The sequence below is a fragment of the Symphalangus syndactylus genome, chromosome 12 (genome assembly GCF_028878055.3).
Source record: "Symphalangus syndactylus isolate Jambi chromosome 12, NHGRI_mSymSyn1-v2.1_pri, whole genome shotgun sequence".
In the NCBI taxonomy this organism is placed as follows: domain Eukaryota; kingdom Metazoa; phylum Chordata; class Mammalia; order Primates; family Hylobatidae; genus Symphalangus; species Symphalangus syndactylus.
In genome coordinates this window covers 69,069,914-69,087,485 of record NC_072441.2, presented here as the reverse complement: position 1 = coordinate 69,087,485, position 17,572 = coordinate 69,069,914, and the positions used below count along the sequence as shown (strand labels likewise).

Below are 17,572 nucleotides of genomic sequence, written 5' to 3'. Positions count from 1 at the left end.
TTATTAGTTAATGAATGCATGTCTGTATTTCAAAAGTATAATTTTATTTTTTAGATCTTAAATGTCATCCTAGGATTGGCAAATACCTTTGGGCTGCTGACCTTTGATTAAGGCAGAAGATGCTGGTGAAATGAATTAATAGTTCATTTAGCCAAATGGACTGGAAGGACAAACAAAAGTCTAGTTGACCAGCTGTTACTCCTGAAGGCTCATGTTAGCTACCATGTGATCTTTAGCCAGTACAGAGAAATGATGAGTATGTCCATTTGGTAGAATGAATGAGTTACATTTAAAACTATATATTTTATATTTACTTGATTAACTTGATTTGCTTGATTATAGATTCTGAAATAAGGATGTCATTGTAACATAACTCCAGCAATCATTTTGGAATCTCATTTGCTGCCAAGAACAAATGAGGATCTTAATTTATTCAAATTCTTATGTCAGAATATAAACTTTACACAATCCAAAAAACCTTTTCCCATGTCTCCAAATGAGGATCTTAATTTATTCAATTTCTATGTCAGAATATAAACTCCACACAGCCCAAGAAAACTTTCCCACGTCTCCCTCCCTTCCCTGTCATGCTTGTTCTTTTCTGCTCAGATCCTTCCTAGTGTGGAGACTCTACCTTGCACACATGCACCCTCACACATGCACACACACACTCCTATCTCCATTCTTTGAGGACTCTGATCTGCTTCGGCCTTCAAAGGTGCTAATAGGTTAATTTATTTCTCATCCACCCAAGTCACATACCATATTTCTTCAAGTCTAAAATGACATTGATTGCAAGATGCTACATTCATTTATGTACCATTAAAAAATTATAACTGCAAGAATCCAGAGATTCGTTAGGCCCTGATTTTAAAGATGTTTAGAAATGATACAGTGTGAGCCTTGCAATCAATGAAACGTATTTAAATTTTGAAGGGATCCTTTTGGAGGCAATACCTTAGAGACTCCAATGGTAAAGTGTCAGGCATCTTGGCGGACTGCTGGGGGAGGGATTTGGAGTCAGATGATGACTGTGTTGTCACACAGTCACATCATGTAGTAAGCTGCTTATTTCATATCTCCAGTGGGACTGGCTCTAGGTGTGAAGATCCAGTGTATAACAAAGTGAAACATACACAAGAAACATGTAGGAGGAGGTGTAGATCTATCTGTCTACAGGAAATTCACAGATGTCCCGTGATGCTGTATAAATCTCATTGACCAGAGAAGCCTGTCCCACAAGTGTTCTGAGAACAACCTATAGTCAATCTCTTTGCCTAGGCACTGGGCTAAGGTAGAGACTTGAGTTCTAACTTTTGTTTTGCTGTTCTCCAGCCCAGCGGCCAAGTGCCCTGGGTGGATGGTTTTTGCCCTTCGTCCTCAGTTCCTCAGGGGAGGCAAAAGACCATGGGCCTTGGGCTTCAATCAGGATAGCTCCACTTTTATCTCTTGGATATTGTTTGTCTGTGATTCTCTATTTTTAAAAAATGTTCCTCTGCTAAATGAAAGCTTGAAAGCCATTGATACAGATGAACTTTATCCTTTTGTCTACTGCTAAAATTCTCAGATTTATTATTTCACTTTAAAAAGGTAGATTATGGAGAAATATTAGACACTTTCTTCTTTCATGGTAGCATCAAGACAGGAGGGCCAAGGGTTATTCATGTGAGAGGTTGTTCTGTTCCAACTGCTTCTTCCTCACTGTTCCTGCTGCGGCCTCGCCTATAAGTGAGCCCTTGGGAAGGAAGCAGATTTGCCCAGTGTCTTGGTCTCCTATTGCTGCTGTAACAAATCACTACAAATTAAATGGCTTAAAACAACATAAATGTATTATTTTACAGTTTTTTAGGCTAGAAATCTGACATGGGCTTGAATAAAGGTGTTGGCAGGGCTGCACTTCTTTCTGGAGGCTCTAGGGAAGAATCCATTTCCTTGCCTTTCACATTTTCTGGAGGCCACCTTTATTCCTTGGTTTGTGACCCCCTTCTTCCATCTCCTCCAGCAATGGCGAGTGAGTACTTCTCACATCTCCCTGATTCTCTTCCATAGTCACATCTCACTCTGATTCTCTTCTGCCTCCCTCTTCCACATCTAAGGATCCTTGTGATTACACTGAGCCCGTTAAATTCAGTATAATCTTCCTATTTTAAGATCACTTGATTATCAACCTTAATTCTATCTGCAATCCTGATTTCCCTATGCCATGTAAGTCGTCTTTGGGGCCATTATTCTGTCTTCCACACCTAGAAATAGGAGTTGTAGTGTGACAGGGCTCGTGAGAATCAGAAAAAAAAAAGTGGCGCAAAACAAGCTGCAAATCTATAAGCTAGCCTATTTTGAGTTGTGACCTTGTCCCCATGTTATTGCTAGATAATGTTTATTAAACAAGGGACTTATGGAGTAGCACATAAATATTTCATGTGGGATTGGTGTCACAGGTTGAGCTTCCCAGAAGCTGACCCAGAGATGGAAACTTCCATGAGGGACATTTATTAGGAATACTCTTGGGATTAACACCTTTGGAATAGAAGGAAAATGAGAAACAATTTGTGCAGAGAGAGGTTGGGCTGCAAAGCAGTCTCAACAAAGGTCTCTGCTGACCCCATAGGGAACTTTGAAGGTGGGGTGAGGGTGCCAGACCAGTATACCTCATTAGATGTGGGCTGCTCCAGGAAGGGGGGTGAGGTGTGACTTTGAGTGAGGCATCTGTCTTCAGCTAAGGCACTTCCTGTAGGGGTCTGTCTGCCAGCAAATCCCCAGCAGCTTGAGGGAATAAGTTCACCAGTTCTAAAGAGAAATCTGGGTGGTGCATCCCAATGCCCACTACAAAAGGACTCTAGTGTAGGGAGCTTGTCAATGTACTGGGGGGAACTCTCCAAGGCTTAGGTCCTAGAGCAGAGAAAGTGTGGATAGGAAATGTAGAGATTTGCCCAGACAGGCAAAGAGTTGATTCAGAAGGGATATTTTTTTCATCTTCTACCTATACCCTAGTCACTGCAGAACTCTGAGGCTTCCTACCCATAGGGAGACAGTATGCCTGCTGGTCACCTCCTACTCATCACTGGGAATCACAGACAGAACAAGTGGTGGCAACACCGGCCTGAAGATTCTGGACAGTGAGTAGATTTACACAGAGTAAACAAGAAGCTGGACTGAGTTTGGTTTAATCTGTCACTCCAGAAACCCACAAGCTGACAGCAGAGTCAATTCCACAGTATTTATGTGCCTTGATGGCTGCTGCTCATGGTGGCTATTTCCCGTGATCACATCTCATTATTCTGTATTACCTTGTCATGTGGAGGAGGAAGGATATCATCATCAATATTCTCTGAATTCCTAAATTATTTCACTTCTTCCAAATGAACTCTGTCTCACCAGCCTTGTGACCTTGGCATCCCTCAGAACTCTACCCAGGGCTGAGAGTCTAGTTTAGCCTTAAGTGAAGGCAGAATAAGTGGCTCCCCGACTCAGGGTCACCAGAAAAATCCTAACCCGTGAGAATCTTCCTACCCTGTTTTCTGATGTCTGAAGTCCCACCATTAGGGCACAAAATTGTCAACTTCAAGCTCTGATCCCAATTAAATGTAGACACATTCAGAAAGAGTCACTATCTCTCAATGAAAGTGCATTTTAGCCAGGCGCGGTGGCTCACGCCTGTAATCCCAGCACTTTGGGAGGCTGAGGTGGGTGGATTACAAGGTCAGAAGATCCAGACCATCCTGGCTAACACGGGGAAACCCACTAAAAATACAAAAATTAGCCGGGCATGGTGGCGGGCGCCTGTAGTCCCAGCTACTCAGGAGGCTGAGGCAGAAGAATGGCGTGAACCTGGGAGGCGGAGCTTGCAGTGAGCGGAGATCGCGCCACTGCACTCCAGCCTGGGCGACAGAGAGAGACACCGTCTCAAAAAAAAAAAAAAAAAAAAAAAGTGCATTTTAGATGTTTCCTGGGGGGGAAATGGGATATAAGTAGCAGTGTTCCAAGTACCAAAACCTCCCTGAGTCACCTGTGAAAAGCCATTTGGCAATAATACCGAAAGCTTTTAAATGTTCACACTCTGACCTAGCAGTTTCACTCCTGTGAATATAACCTAAGGAAACTGATCTCAGTACTGAAAGGACTTTATACACAAGAATGGGCTGGGCGGCCTGGCTCACTCCTGTAATCCTAGCACTTTGGGAGGCCGAGGCGGGGTCGAGGGAGAAGCACCTGAGGTCAGAAGTCCGAGACCAGCCTGGCCAACATGATGAAACCCAGTCTCTAATGAAAGTACAGAAATTAGGTGGGCGTGGTGGCAGATGCCTGTAATCCCAGCTACTCAGGAGGCTGAGGCAGGAGAATCTCTTGAACCTGGGAGGCAGAGCTTGCAGTGAGCTGAGAACGCGCCACTGCACTCCAGCCTAGGCGACAAGAGCGAGACTCTGTCTCAAAAAACAAACAAACAAACAAAAAAAAACAGAGAATGAATAATTTATAATGGTGAAGCTTTGGAAGCCACTTGAATGTTAAACATTTCCAAGATGCTCAGAGAAGTGACAGCGTTATCAACCCAATTTTTTAAAGTCTTGCCGTTAAAAATTATAGGTAGGAAGCGTTTGTACTAACACGGTGAAAATGTTCACGTTACAAAGTGGAAAACAACCCTGGATTCAGCTTAGTATGTGCGTTTTACCACCGCTGTGTAGAAACAAATCCATACACATGGACATCGAATGAAGTGAAACGCGTGCAAGTGGTAATGGTGCTGTGCTTGGAGGCAGAATTGGAAGCAGTGTTAAAGTTATTTATCATCATTCGTGTTTTTAAAATGCCGTGTGATGGCTGCAATACTTCTGTAACAAATGATGTTTAAGAACGGAGCCCTTCACTGGCCGACGCGCGGATGGGAGATAGGAGCCGCGCCCAAGCTCAGGTGGCTGCTGCGGGCAGGGCCGGCTGGGGCCGCAGCCGGGCGCGCTCCCGGCGGCGGACCCTCTGCTATCCTTGCAGACAGAGGGAGGCCGCGCCAGGTTGGGAGGCGCCACGCAGCCTCAGGCCGAGGACCCGCCGCGAAGCGCCGCCTCCGCGGGTTGATCCTCGGCAGCCGCCGTAGCGCAGAGACGAATCCGCGCTCCCCCAGGCTGCCGCGCGAGCTACTCGGAGGCTCCCACGTGAGCAGCGCATCCTCAGGGCCTGGGTGGGCCTGGCCTCCTTGGCTATGAGATGGCACTGCGACAGTGCCCACCTCGTGGGCTGTGTGAGGGCCGAGTGAAATCGTGCATTTGCGGTAAGAAAGTGCTTATCACGGTGCCCAGTCCTAATATGGGCTGCCAGCCTAAGTACAGAGTCACAGTCCCAGCCCAAAGGCCAGTTTCCAGGTGAACCCCTGTCGGGGAGACGACCAGACGTAACAGTCCCAGTCTACACTCCTGCACCGAGCAGGGGACAGTGTGGACGGCAGAGAGGTCCGAAGTCCCTTTAGAATAAGGTTGGTGCTTCAGGGTTGTTAAAAGGATTAAATGAGATGATATCTAAAGGGATTAGCACAGTGGCTGGTGCTAAAATAAATCATTTTCTCTACTGCCACTGCTCTTACAACCAGACACCTGCAACAGCCTGCTGGTTCGTCTCCTCATGTGTAAGCTGGAGTTAGTAGGTGTGTTGTGAAGATTGAGAGAGTACGCATAGGCAGAACCTGGCGTTTAATATTTGGGAAGTGGCAGCAATTCTTTCTTCACTAATCTACAGGCTGCACTGTGGTAGGCACATACCCTTAGCACCGATTCTTATAAGTGCAGGTAAAGAGAGAGAGAAGATATATTGTGTAAGTCGAAGGAGCCAGCCGTGTCCAGGGCGCTGCAAAACCTCAACAGTACTGTACCAGCCGTGTCCAGGGCGCTGCAAAACCTCAACAGTACTGTACCAGGGCCCTCTTCAGTGAATGAATCTCCTCTTTGGCCTGTTTGCTGTCTGTTTGCATTTGCTGCACCGATCAGTTCCCAAACCTGGTCTCTAAAGTCAGGAGCTCAAGGATGCTTGTCCCAATCCTAGAAAACAAGTACAGCATACACCAACAGCAGCATCCCTAAAAGCCAGCCCTACTGGCAGTGCGGGCCCTGCAACCCGTAGGTAAGTGGGACACTCTAAGCTTCTTGGAAACAGCTAACTCAGGGCCTGATTAGCTTACTCCCACCTCCTCTCTTCAGGAAATCAGACTGTGTAAAGTAAGAGAGAAAAGAAAATTGACATAAGTCTATTCCACTGTCTAATGAAATGTGTTTCCCTTGTGTTTAAAGTGAATTGTGGGCTGGCATGATGGCTCATTTGCCTATAATCCCAATGCTTTAGGAGGCCAAGGCAGGCAGATGGCTTGAGCTCAGAAGTTTGAAACCAGCCTGGCAACATGGAAAAACCCCATCTCTACAAAAAATACAAAAATTAGCAGGGTATGATGGCGCATGCCTGTAGTCCCAGTTACTCTGGAGGCTGAGGTGGGAGGATGGCTTGAGCCTGGCAGGTCGAAGCTGCAGTGAGCTGTATCCACGCCAGTGCACTCCAGGCTGGGTGACAGAGTCAGGTCCTGTCTCAAAAAAAAATAAAAGTGAATTGTAGTACCAGCTGCATTTATAGAGCCCTTTCTCTTTACAGTCATGGTGCTAAACTCTCTGATTTCATTTAATCCTCACAACCACCCACACAATGCTGTGTCCATTTTACATATTGAAAAACTAAGAGTCAGGTTAAGAGAGACTTGTTGAAGGTCACAGCTAGTAAGCTGCAGAGAACCAGAAAGTGAATCTGGGTTGATCTTGACTCTAAACAGTTTGCTTTTAACAACTATACTCCTTTGAACATATTTACCCTATTTTCTTCATTAAGTAAAATGCCTTCCGTATCTTAATTTTCAGAACCTCTAATAAAACATTTTGCAGAACATATTTTCTAAGTATCCCCGATCCCCACAAACCAGGCTGCCTTCTCTAACCTTTTAGTCATTGCAAATACATAATAGATGCATGCCGAATTTGTGAGCTTGGCACCACACATGACAGGCTTTGGTTAGGGAATTCAGCTACAAGCAACCAAACCCTCAGAGCCAAAGCCAGGGGTGCTAGGACCCCTGGCCCTGCAGTGGCCCTAATATGGCCTTTGTGTCCTGCCTCAGAGGCCTTTCCCTCCCCACAGTTACTGGGACAAAATGTCCTATGCTTTCACCCTTATGTGGCTCCAGATGTAGGATTTAATTTTTTAAAAATCTGCAATACTGCAGCAGAAATGTAGTTATGAGTCAGGGATGTGTATGTGTGTGTGTCTGTGTGTGAAAGCCAGTCTCTCAGCACCAGCTAAAAATGTGAAGCAGCAAGTCTGTGCTGGGAATTGAGGACACCATATGCTTGCATTTCTAGGTCTTCCTAAGAGTTATATAACTGCCCCCAAAGCCAGGGGGCAGGAGCAGGGCCAGCCGTGGGAGACGTTTCCAAAGAGGAATGCTGAGGAAGGACTGACCTTGAGGAGACAGGGAGTTTGCCAGGCTGTGGAATGTTACCAGCCTTGGGGCTTAAACAAAAACTGTATTCAGAGGGTGAGTGCTCTGTTGAGAACAAACCCTATCTGCCTCCTGCTTTGTCTCTGGTGCTTATCAAGGTGAGCCCTTTCTCTGCAGGTTCTGGATATTGAATTTAGAGGTGGGCACAGCTGCCAGAGCAAGGCCCTAGTAATCCTCCCAGCCATCTCTAATTAGCCGACTTCAGGGCCCTCCCCGCCCCCCCAGCCTTCCGTGTCCTGAGGGTCAGGCAGAGGGGAGATAAGAGCTCTCATCTATTCATAGAATAAGGTTGCAGAAAGGCACCCTGGGAGGAGAGCTGTGGGAGGGAACACAACCAATCAACAAAAGTTATCAAGGGCTCACTCTGTGGTCACCCTTGGGGGAGGGAGGTATCTGATGGGCCCCATCCTGCTGAGGGCCTCTGTACAGTATTCTTTCCTAGAAAACACCCTCCCCACCATCCTCGCTCCCTACTGCAGATCTTACTTAACTAAAGCCCATTATTCTTACAGGCCTCAGTTCAGAGGCCTGAGACCTAGAGCAATGTTTTTCAAACTGTGGGTCATGACCCATTAGTAGCTTGTGTAATTAATTTAGTAGGTTACATCGAGCATTACCGTCCCCCACACCCTCCAAAAAAACAAAGACAAAAAGAACAAAGGAAATAGAAAAGAGGCTATCTGAGCACATTAGACACCATGAAGTTAAGTGTTGTTAGTTATGTGTATGCAGGATCATGATATAAAAAGCCAAATTCTTAGTGGTGATTGTGATTAAAAAAAAAAAAAATTCAAAAACCCCTGGCTTAGAGGCTGCATTTGTCTATATCCTTTTCACTGCAAGTGTCAGAAACCCTGGCTCAATCTAACTTAGACGAGGAGTACATTTATTATCTCACTTAAAGGGAAGACTAGAGGCGGTGCAGGCCCCAGGGTGGTTAATACAGTGGCTCAACTCTGCCACCAACAGTACCATGACTTCATGGTGGGTTTTATCCTCAAACTGGTAGTAAGATGGTTACCGAAGCTCCATGTCATATCCAGAGAACACTCAGTGGGAGGAGAGACAGAGACTAGATCTTCTTGTGTCTCTGAGGAGTGAAGAAATTTTTCCTGGAAGCCCTCTGGCTGAATTCACTATCTCAGTAGAGAATTGTTCACAACTGTATTCCTAAATCCATCACTGGCAAGGGGGTATTGGAGTCTCATGAGTAGATGACACTGTGCAGGAGATCCCCCTGGAGCCGAAGGTGGGAGAGAAAGGTGGATACAAAAGTGATCAAAAAGTAGGACCAAATGACAGAATGGGAGAAGATGCTTGCAGTGTCTAAAACTGACTAATAGCTAGAATACACAAGGAATTCCTACAAATCAGGAAAAAGACAGCAACCCCATAGAAAAATGAGTAAAAGATACGAACATGCAATTTGTAGAAGAATTAACCCTAAAATCTTACAAAATATGATAAAATGCTCAAAATCATTGTTAATCATCAAAAATACGAATTTAAATGAGACTTTACATATGTTAGGCTGAAACAATTATTAATAGAAACCTGCGAGGTCTGAGAAAATTAAAAAAAAAGAAAAAAGAAAAAAAGCCAGCTGGATAATTCCAGTGATTGGCAGGGTGTGCAGACATGGGAACCTCACGCTGCTGGTGAGACTGTAGACGGGTGCAGCCATTCTGGAGGGCAGTCTGGTCTTCTTGGTGAAATTACGTAAATGAATATATAATGTGACCCACAGTTCTGTCCCAGGAGAAATTCTCACAAAGCCCAGGAGAAGACCTGTGTGAGGATGTTCCTGCAGTCTTATTAGTGGTGGAAGGGAGTTGCCCACCAACTGAGTGTCAATTATTGTGAAAAAGAATAGGTCAGATGTGGGGCGTGCACACAAAAAGCACTGTGCAGCAGTTAGAAGCAACTGGAGTATCATAGGAAGGATCGGGAGTACTCATAGCAAAAAAAAAAAAAAAAAAAGAAAAGAAAAAAGAATCTACTTGGTGGTTATGAGTTTTTTTGAAAGGTCATTTTCTGTTGAACATGCATACTGAGATGTATAATGGGTGAAACCATGTCTGGGATTGTCTTAAAATACTTCTGAAAGAAAGAAGTAGGGATGGAGAGGAGAGACTAGATAAAACACAATTGGCAAAATGTTGGTAAAATTGTTCAAACTACGTGATGGCTACATGGAAGTTTGTGATATTATCTTCTCTACTTTTGTGTACCTTAGAGAATTTTCATGATAAAAGTTTAAAAGTGCATACACACACACAAAACAATACCCGTGTTGCAAGAACATATTGAAATAAGAAGATAAACATTAAAATGCTTGGTTACCTTTTAGGAGAAGAAAGGAAGGAGAGCTGAGTGTGGTGCAAAAAAGTGCAGAGTGCTGGCTTTGGAAGCATGTATGCTAAAACTGGAACCACACAGAGATGACCATGACCCCTGTGCCAGGATGCTGTGCAAATTCATGAAGCATTCCATATTTTTATAAGTAAATAAATGGAAAAAAGTGTAAAGAAAAAAGGTCCAGAAAAATTGGGATACCCCAGTGGAGCATGGGATGGGTAAAGGCCAAGGGGATGGCATGTACATTTGGCAGGCAACCAGCAGGGCCTGCCCGGAGCCCATCTTTATTTTCCCCAGGAGCCTCCTCCCAACCCCTGAGGCTTGGTTAGGCTCCATCTGTGGTTTTCTGTGGTACCAGGGGATTCTCCTCTTCTGGCACTTACCACACATCATCTTAAGACCTGCTCATTGCACTGTCTTCCCCACCAGACTGTAACAGGGAGTGGGCCTATGTGTCTGTTTTGCTCAATTCCATGCCCCCAGCATGTGGCACAGGGTCCACCATTCTGGGTGCGCTCTAAAATCTGTTTAGTGAAAAACAGTAGTCAATGTTTGTTGAGTATTATCTCACTTTATTCTCACAACTCTATGAAGTAGGAAATAGTATTTACACCCGTTTGATTAACAAGGAAATGGAGGAGGCTCAGAGAGGTTAAGTGACTTGCCTGAAGTCAGAGCTAAAGTGTGGCAGAGCAAAGATCCAGGCAGACCAGCTGCCATTAGAACCAGTGTTCTCAATCCCTGCACCATACTGTCTTGAAGAGGGATGGAGGCCAGTGGTGTCGAGAAGCTAACACACTTGAAATATTTTTCAGTCACCATCAGACACTCCCAAACCAAGAGCTAATGTGGTGGTACAGGCTCTGGGAGCTGTGTGGTTGAGAAGGGAGTGGAGTGATCAGAGAGATAGGGAACATTGGAAAAGAGATTAATAGAATGTGATAGAAAGTGATTACAGTTGAATCCAAAAGCATCTTCCCTAAATTGTTATGGGGTTGAGATGGTAGGCTGAGGCCCAGCCCACCCCTATGGGGGTGTCTCTTGCCTTCTAGGTAGTTCTTAATTAGTGGTTCTCAACTGGGGGTGATTTTGCCTCCAGCGGACGGACATTTGATAGTATCTGAAGACACTTTTCCTTGTCACAACTGGAGGGAGAAGGGTGATTAATGACATCTAGTGGGTAGAGCCCAGGGAGGCTGCTAAACCTGCTAAAATGCACAATGCACAGGATAGCATCCCCCAAACAGATTGATCTGATCAAAAGCTTTAACAGTGCCGCACTTGAGAAACCCCACCAGTTCTTAACCTGAATGATGGTTCTGACCATTCACCCACTCTGCTTCCACAGTCTTTCTCTCTCAGCTTCCAGAATCTCTAAATACAAGGACATGGCAAAGACACAGTGTTGTCAAGAGAAGCCTGCGTGTGGGCTGGGCGTAGAGAGCCTCACATGATGGCATTTCCTTTGATGGTTCATTACAGCCCAGGGCCACTGTATCATCATCCCACCTTTCTACTCTCTGATGCTTAGTCCCAGTGGTGTGCTGGTTAATGTTTAACAACCAGCTCTCTGGGAAAACAAGTCCTGTTTTGTAGCATTTGACAATTTCCATGGTGTAACTATTCCAACCTTGGCCAATTTAATGTTACCAATGAGAAGTCACCTTGTTTGCAAAATTCCTGAAAATTTAACAAATGAGCTGGTGTGAGCCAGCTCCTGCACACCACTGCTTAGACCCCACCTTCCAATCTTCCATGTTCTCTCATTAGCCACATAAATGCGTACCCACTGAGTCAATGGCTTAACACAATGAAAGTGGGTTTCTCACACAATAGTCTGATATGGGTGTTCCTGATTGAGTGGTTCTCCCACATGGCCCTCCTCCAAGCAGCGACTCAGGACCAGCCTTCTTCTGTCCTGTGGCTTACTTCCTCTAGAAGTTCTCAAACTTCAGTATGCATCAGAGTCATCTGGAGAGCTTAAAATCCAATTCCCCAGAGTTTCTGACTCAGTGGGTCTGGGATGGGGCTTGTGGATGTGCATTTTATAAACAGTTCCCAGGCATTGCTGGTCTTGCTGGTTGGGGGACACATTTTGAGAATCATTGCTCTGAGGCAATGATTTGATTTTTTTTTTCTTTTTTCTTTTTTTTTTTGAGACAGTCTCACTCTTTTTGCCCAGGCTGGAATGCAATGATGCGATCTCGGCTCACTGCACTGCAACCTCTGCCTCCCGGGTTCAAGCAATTCTACTGCCTCGGCCTCCTGAGTAGGTAGGATTACAGGTGCCCGCCACCGTGCCCAGCTAATTTTTTGTATTTTTAGTAGAGATGGGGTTTCACTATGTTAGCCAGGCTGGTCTCGAGCTCCTGACCTCAGGCGATCCACCTGCCTCGGCCTCCCAAAGTTCCCAGCCTGAGGCAGTGATTTTATACGTTGGCAGCACATTGGAATCACCTGGGAAGCTTTGTTAAATCCTGATGCCTGGTTCCACTTCTAGAGTGTCTGTTTTAATTGGTCTAGGATGCAGCCTGATAATGGGGCGGGGGGCGGGGGGGGGGGGGGTGTTTAAAGCTCTCATGTGATTTCAATCAACAGCTAACGATGAGAACCACTGCTTGAGGGCCTTCCAATTTCTTCCACCATGCATCTGGTAGGTATAGAAAGAGAATGCTTTTTTGTGGAAGGGCTTATGGGCCAGGCCTGAAAGTGATATGTACATCAGGCGAACTCCTGTTCCGTTGCCTAGAACAGTCACATGGCTCTACCTCCACAAGGTGGGGTGAGAAATGTGTTCAAGGTGGGTGCTTAGGAAGAAGAAGGGGTATGGTTTGTTGAACAACTAATAAGTTTCTGCCATGCCTACCTACTAGCTACTTCTTTGGAATAAGTATACCTAGCTAGCTGCTCAAGTATATGGACCCACAAGAATCTGATGAGTCCACATTAGTATATGGGAGTCTCTGGCTTTAGGGTATGTTGAGGTAAAAACCACCAGTGGCAACACAGGGTTCTTTTATGTCCCTAGTGGGAAGCAGCTTGATCTAATGGAAAGATTAAGGCTTATAGATATGTGTTCAAACACACTCTTAACCACTTCTTACAGGCTACTAACCTCTCAATTTCCCCTCTGCAAAGGGGATTATATTTACCTCTAGCTACTTCATAGTATGAAATGAAAAAGCCCCCAAAATAGTGCTGTAGGCAGTAGTACATGTTCAATAAATGTTGGTTTCCCTTCCCTTAGAAAACATTGCCTTGTTGGCACCAGTGATAAGGGAGCTGGATTGGGTGACCAGCAAGGACTCTGGGCTTCTCTCCTGGCACATGCACATGGGGTGAAGAGCTGGCTGTGAGCATTTTGCTGTCTCTTCTTTGGGAGAGAACCCATACACAGAAGACTTTTATAGTAAAGGATGAATGTTGGTTTCTGGGACAATATATAGTTGGCAATAATGTCTTCATATGCCTGTCATTTTAGCAAAACCTTAAAAACTTGCAACCGGCTGGGCGCTGTGGGCGCTGTGGCTCATAGCTATAATCCCAGCACTTTGGGAGGCCAAGTCAGGAGGATCTCTTGAGCCCAGGAGTTTGAGAGCAGCCTGGGCAACATAGTGAGTGAGACCACATCTCTAAAACAAACAAACAAAAAAACACCAACAACAAAAACTTACGAGCAGTTTTAAATAGAGCAATAATTTATACTACAAAGACATTCTCTGCATTTACCGAATAACCTCTTTAAACAGCTCTTCTTTCCTACGCACAGATTAACTGTACTGCGTCAGAGTCCTAAATGGGGAAGGGAAGAGATGAGAAGGGATGAGATCCCTGCTTCTTATAGAAGACAGAGCCGGGAGGGACAGTATTAAAACTTCTGTCAGCTGAAGGACAATCATGAACACAGAGGAGGCCTCTCTACAGCTCACAGGAGGCAAGGGAGACATCCCTGTACGCAGACAGCCGCAGCCCGGGAAGCAGATCTGCCCATTCACCTAACAGGAGAGGCAGTGCCGAGCTTGCCTGGGATTAGAGCCTCCCACCTTCTTGCTCCCCAGTTACGCAAGTTGCAGCTTGATCACCCAGCAGCTCCTGGGGGCAAATCCATTTGAGTAACTGTTCAACAGCATGTGCTTAATTTCCAAGAAACTTTCCATGATCTTATGTTTTAACACCAACTCTAACCTTCCCTGTTCTTTGTTTTTCATAAAAACACTGCCCTTCTCCTGTTCTTGGTCCCTGCTAGTGCTTTCTACCACCACAGCCAACACTTCCCTAGCATGTTGGGAGCCCAGGATTCGAGCCCGTCTGGGTTCAAGGCAGATTCGTCCAACTCCGCCACTTTGTGGCTGTGTGACTTCAGGCAAGTTACTTCACTTCTCTGAGGCTCAGTTGTTTCACTTGTGAAATGGTCAGTTTAGGACATTGCCTGGCATGTAACAACCACTATACAGTAAGTAGCTACTTCCATTAGGTGGGAACAGCAACGTGTTCCCCTGTGTTTATCTTCAGGAGACACCTGGAGCACAGTTTGGGGTGGAGATGTGTGTGTGGGCGGGTGTAGGAGGTGAGTGACCTTTTGTTGAACTATGACGAAGGGCCAGGCACTGTACTAAGCCCTTTCCACATTTTCCTTCACTTAGTCTTCATGATAGCCTCATGAGGTAGGAACGGGGGTCACCTCCATTTTACAGACAGAGGCTTGGAGAGACCACATGACTTGCACAGAAAAATGTGCATTGTCCACCTAATATGCCTAGGATCCAGGCTTCCCAACCCACTGCTGAGACTTACGCTGCCTCCGGGCACATGGGTGAGGCGGTGGGGCTGAAAAGGAAACCCAGTGCTTGAAAGTCTGTGGGCACAAATCCTGTGCAGTCCCACCAGCAAGCCTGAGCCCAGCCAGGAGATGCCTCCCACTGTGAGCGCCCGAACATCTATGCACTCAGGTTTGCATCTAGGAGGGTGGCACACAGCGTAGCTGGTGGGAAATGTGAGACCCACCCATTCCAGTCTTGTTCCAGCCTTGCCTCCTCTTCTTAAACACAGGACACCATGGACAAGTCCCTTTGCCTCTACGCCCTCCTCCTTCAGTAGGGAGTGTTGACGCCCTGTGCTAAGTGCTCAGTTTTCTTTGTGAGGCACTGAGCTGAGCACCAGGGATAAAATGGAAAGAACAGATTGGCTTTATGACCTCATAAAGCTTAGCAGGAAAAAAAGGGATATTAAATTAATAATTACACAACTGAGTAATATAATTAATTAGAATTGTGAGTTCTTTGAAGAAACAGAGAGTACTCATCAACTATCTGATGGGAGATTTCAGTCTAGTTGGGGGAAGGGAGGGGTTTGTTGTGAGAGCATTAGAGGCCTAGGACAGGGACTAAAAAGCTCTGGAACCAGGCAGGTCCAGGGCTGATGTTCCTCTTGGTGTCTCTGCCTTTGTGGATCTCTTCTTTACCTAGTACCTTTGCTTGCCATGGGTACCCACTCAACTTTCTAACACCCTAATTCCATGCATGACTCATTCTTACCTTCTCTAACTTCAAAGTCTTGAGAGAGGAAAGGCCTTAACTCACAGACAGGTGGCAAGCCGGGGCATGGATTTCCCTTGGGTAAGGTGTCAGCCCTAAGCCAAGAAGTGGACTCAAAGTAAATGTTAAATGTTAAACATTTAACAGTAAAATGTTAAAATGATGGCTGTTCGGGCAACAGAAAAATGTGCATGCATCCATTCATTCAATAAACATCCATAGCATTAGATGCTGGGGAGGGTATAGCCTGGTCCATGTAATCTAGGAATTCATTATCTGGGAACAGGCAAATCAACAGAAGTGGAAGTGCTACACTAAGGTGTGCAAAAGTGAGGATCCAGACCCAATGGGTATTCACAGGGTGAGTGGATTTGCCAAGTGAATGAAGGTCAGGGGGAAGGTGGGTGGGTTGGGAGAATGCCAAAGGGATTTACAGGATGGCAGAAGAAAGGGTGTCTGGCATGTTAGGGGACTGCACAGGAGTTTGGCTGAGCAGAGGTGGGTTTATGTGTTGGGGTCCAGTGTGAAGATGGATGGTGGAGAGGGACAGCCATATGGGCTTGGAGGATGGATTAGAGCATTAGTTCTTAGATTTTGCTGTGCATCAGAATCACCTGGAAAGCTACTTTTAACAGATTGCTGGGTTTCACCTCCAGTTTCTGACTCAATAGGTCTGCATCAGAGTTTGCAGTTCTAACAAGCTCCCAGGTGATACTGATGCTGCTGGTCCAGAAACACTTTGAGAACTACTGGATTAGAGAAAGGCAAAATTAGGGATATCACCAAAAAGCTGCTTCAGGCACCCAGATGTAAAGGGCACCGGCAGTAGAGAGAATGAATTATTGAACAGCAGCCACTATGAGACTCCCTTTTATGCATAATTTCACTTAATCCTTTTAACAGCTCTGAAAATTCTAGAGTAAAGGAAGCACAAAGAGGCTAAATTCTGTGCCCTTTGTCATCCAGTGATGGGTCACTGTCTGTCTGTTAAAAGATGCAAAGTCCATGTTCTCTACCACAACATTGGAATCCACAGTAATTGGGTGGGGGGCAGAGCAGGAAAAGAGAGGGCTCACCCACCTTTCTGGTTTCTGGCTTAGGCAGTAGGGTGCCAAATGTCATCAATGCCTAAAGCATATTTATTTGTGGAACCTCAAACTTAGGCTTGCCATTGGTACTAAGACTCAAGTGTGCCATGCTCTTTCTGAACAAATGCAGATGTCCAGGACACACTGGATTTGTACATCTGGGGCTCAGGAGAGGACCAGATCAGAGCTGGAAATCATGCCAGGAAGAGTGTGAAGCAGGGAGAGAAGGTGTGGAGGCCCTCCCTGAAGAAATGAGGGGTCGAGCAGGTGAAGAGGGGGCTGAGAGCTAAGGAGTGCACAGAGACAATGACAGAAAGACGGGAGGTCTGGTTTCAGGAAGGGTGTGATGGACGCAAGAGATGCAGCAGAGGTCAAGGAAGGACTAAGATGCATCAGGAGGTCAGTATGGCCTCAACCAGACAATTTCGGCGGACTGGTGTTCATGGGAGCTGGAAGAGGCAGAGGGATGATGGGGAGGTGAACAATTAGGAGGAGTGGCAGTGACTCTTCTAGTTCATCCATGAGGGAGGGTGACAGCCAGAGAAAGGGGTAGGGGTCAGGATATAAGAGGGATAAGACTCCAATTTAAATGCTGAGAAGGACCTTAAGAAGTTGAACATATCAGCGAGGACTCATATATTGAAAAAGATATGTGGTCAAAAGTGTTAGGAAGGCATTTAAAAGGGGGGTCAGAGACAGAGATCTGTAGGGAATTGACAGTGCTGAGGGCCATTGTGAGAAGCTGCTTGTGATGGCTCTGGAGTGATTTTAGCTCCTAGCGACAGGGCCAGCAGGAGAGTTTGAGCGTAGAGGTAGAAATGAGAGCCCAAGCACTCCTGCTTTTAGAAAGCTGGGAAAGCTCTAACCCACAGCAGGCCTGGCTTTGGTGCCAGCTTTACCCCTGAAGAGCAGCACACTTACCTGCTCTTCCTAAATCAAATGTTTGGTTGTAGAACTTTCTATTCAAAGGATTGTCACACAGAAAAGGGCAACGTCTGGTGGAAAATCGGGTGTGAAGTTCAGAGCCTTCCTTTTGCCTGACTCCCTTCAGGGTTTCCCAGAAGACC

The 17,572-nt window shown here is 45.8% G+C and overlaps 2 long non-coding RNA genes and 1 other non-coding gene across 3 annotated transcripts; 2 read left to right on the top strand and 1 right to left on the bottom strand.

Annotated features, from left to right (window-relative positions):
• Positions 1–5,095: 5,095 nt before the first annotated feature.
• LOC134733850 (uncharacterized) lies at positions 5,096–14,114 on the top strand. The gene is made up of 2 exons (XR_010117393.1): positions 5,096–5,266; positions 13,653–14,114. It is a non-coding gene; the product is annotated as an uncharacterized lncRNA (long non-coding RNA).
• On the bottom strand, positions 6,432–15,141 carry LOC134733852 (uncharacterized). The gene is made up of 4 exons (XR_010117395.1): positions 14,888–15,141; positions 10,267–10,407; positions 8,547–8,762; positions 6,432–6,559 (listed from the first exon to the last, which is right to left on the bottom strand). It is a non-coding gene; the product is annotated as an uncharacterized lncRNA (long non-coding RNA).
• Positions 9,921–10,024, top strand: LOC134734982 (U6 spliceosomal RNA). The gene has a single exon (XR_010117849.1). It is a non-coding gene; the product is annotated as a U6 spliceosomal RNA (small nuclear RNA).
• Positions 15,142–17,572: the final 2,431 nt, after the last annotated feature.